This window comes from Fulmarus glacialis, unplaced genomic scaffold (genome assembly GCF_000690835.1).
Source record: "Fulmarus glacialis isolate BGI_N327 unplaced genomic scaffold, ASM69083v1 scaffold4687, whole genome shotgun sequence".
Taxonomy (NCBI): domain Eukaryota; kingdom Metazoa; phylum Chordata; class Aves; order Procellariiformes; family Procellariidae; genus Fulmarus; species Fulmarus glacialis.
In genome coordinates, this window is record NW_009222447.1 from 10,339 (window position 1) to 12,419 (window position 2,081).

Sequence of the window (2,081 nt, forward strand, 5' to 3'; positions counted from 1 at the left end):
GGCCCTGCTCATTCCTCATAGGTCTCTGAGGGCTGCTAGAGATAGGGCAGAAGACCACTCTCCTCCTCCAGACGACCACACGCACACAGCACAAACGATGAAAACCTGCGTATGGGACAGGTTCTCCCCATGGCTCGCTGGCCAAACACTTCTCTAACTAGGGCTGTCCAGTGTCGGTTTACTAACAGTCATTTAATCTCTGTAAAATCTATGGGTTTAAGCAGAAACACCAAATCTCTAGAACCAATTCATCTTTTCAGGCAAAGCACAGCTGATACTTGGACAGTGAAAAGGTAAGCTCACTGGGCTGTGTAATTGCAGCTGAACAATAAGCTGGCTAACGGAAGGGTTTATCGTAAGGTATCGCTTGTCAAGCTCACAGCCTTGAAGGAAGCTGCTTAGCATGAAACACTGGAGAACTGGGTGTGCGACTGCAGGCTGTTCTTATCCCTGGGGTGGTATTTGCTCTCATCGCAGTATGAAGCCTCTGAGACACCAAGAACTGCCTTCGGTCCATGGAAGAATTACTGAAGTAGCGAGAGGAGATAGACTGCCTTAATGTGAGTATTAACTTTCCTCTCTGCTGGTAACGAAGGAAAGAAGTTTTTGTTACTGAAAGAAATTCAAACGGAGGGAAAAAATTGAGCAGCAAACAAAAGCAACACTGGTCAGTTCATTTTGGCACACATCAGGCTGCAATTCTGCTGCCAATGTCAATGTATTACATACTGTGTAGCTATAAATTTCAGTTGTGTTTGAATAAACACTAGCATATAGAACTACTTTGGGCCTACCTAATGCAGTCTGTCTGTAGACAGGACAAAATCGCTATATTTCTTCAGCTGAATGCCCCAAAAATTTAAATCTTTAGCTGCTCTTAAAGTATACGTACCTGCAATCCCTTGTAGCAGCCCACAGACATTAAAAATGCTTTTCTTCATAATACTCTGCACACACATAGTAAAGACAGACACAAATGCCACAGCACAGAGAATCATGATTCCCATGGCTAGGAAAATAGCGGTTGCCTGCCAGAACCCACTGGCAATCTCATTGAAGTTTTCGGCATAAGGACCACAAAGCGTGTCTCGTCTAGAAAGCTGCATGTGGGAGATTCTGGTGCAGCGCCCGTAGATGCCCAGCGTTGGATGGTAAGGCTCCTGCGACCCCCCGGTTCTGTTGTCCACATCCTCGGAGCTTGAAGGCTTTGCTTTGCCAATCAGCCAGTCTGCACTCATGAAAGCGATGAGCTCTGCGAAAGCCACCACAATGCTCAGGAGAGTCCATAGCATCGACCGACACGTTACTATGACATGACACATATTGATGTCCAGTGCTTGTGATCAGTGCAGCTGACAGTCTTAAAATCCAGGCACGAGGGGGAAAAATTAAATTAAGAAAGAAAAAAAGGACCCTAAGAAAATCACTGTGGCTGCTCTGCCTGCTCTTTCAGCTCTCTCACAAAGGCCAAGATGAAATTTCTCAGGAGAAAAAGTGAACGGCCCCAAGTTTTGCAAGCAGCGCAGTCATTTGTTCTCTCCGTTTAGTTCCTCCTTTTTTTTTTCTGGGATGCTGAGCTCTGAAGTAAGCTTTTCTTTCTTAATGTTCATACTGGCACATGACGCTGCAGGCTGGCGGGGGAGGCTGCAAGGACTGCCCACTGTTTGACATCACACACCTACAAGAAAAAAGAGACAACACATCATCAGTGAGAAAAATGTCTTCATTTCCATCTCCACAATGAGCCAAGATCTCCTGCAGATCCACATCAATATGCAAAAGCCCGTGAAACTGAGCCTGCTGGAAACTCCCGGGTTTGTCCCAGGGGAGTGATTAATCTCCTGCTGCCCAGCCACACTTACGGTATCTGCTCTGCCCCATCCCATTGCGGGTGTTTGTCAAGCACTTTGCAAGCAAAGGTCTCAGTAACACCCAGCGGTCCCACCCACTCCTACCACCACGCCCCCATCATCTTCCTCTGGTTGAAATTACCAAGGTTGCTGGCAGTTACCCAGCAAAATGTTCGTACGTGTTTAAGCAGTTTCACAGACGTGCGGCTCCTGCCTTCAGTTTGGGGAGGC

The 2,081-nt window shown here is 46.9% G+C and overlaps 1 pseudogene; it reads right to left on the reverse strand.

Annotated features, from left to right (window-relative positions):
• The window catches only part of LOC104079400, a 5,432-nt pseudogene extending 3,969 nt beyond the window's left edge, over positions 1 to 1,463 (reverse strand).
• Between the last annotated feature and the right edge of the window lie 618 nt (positions 1,464 to 2,081).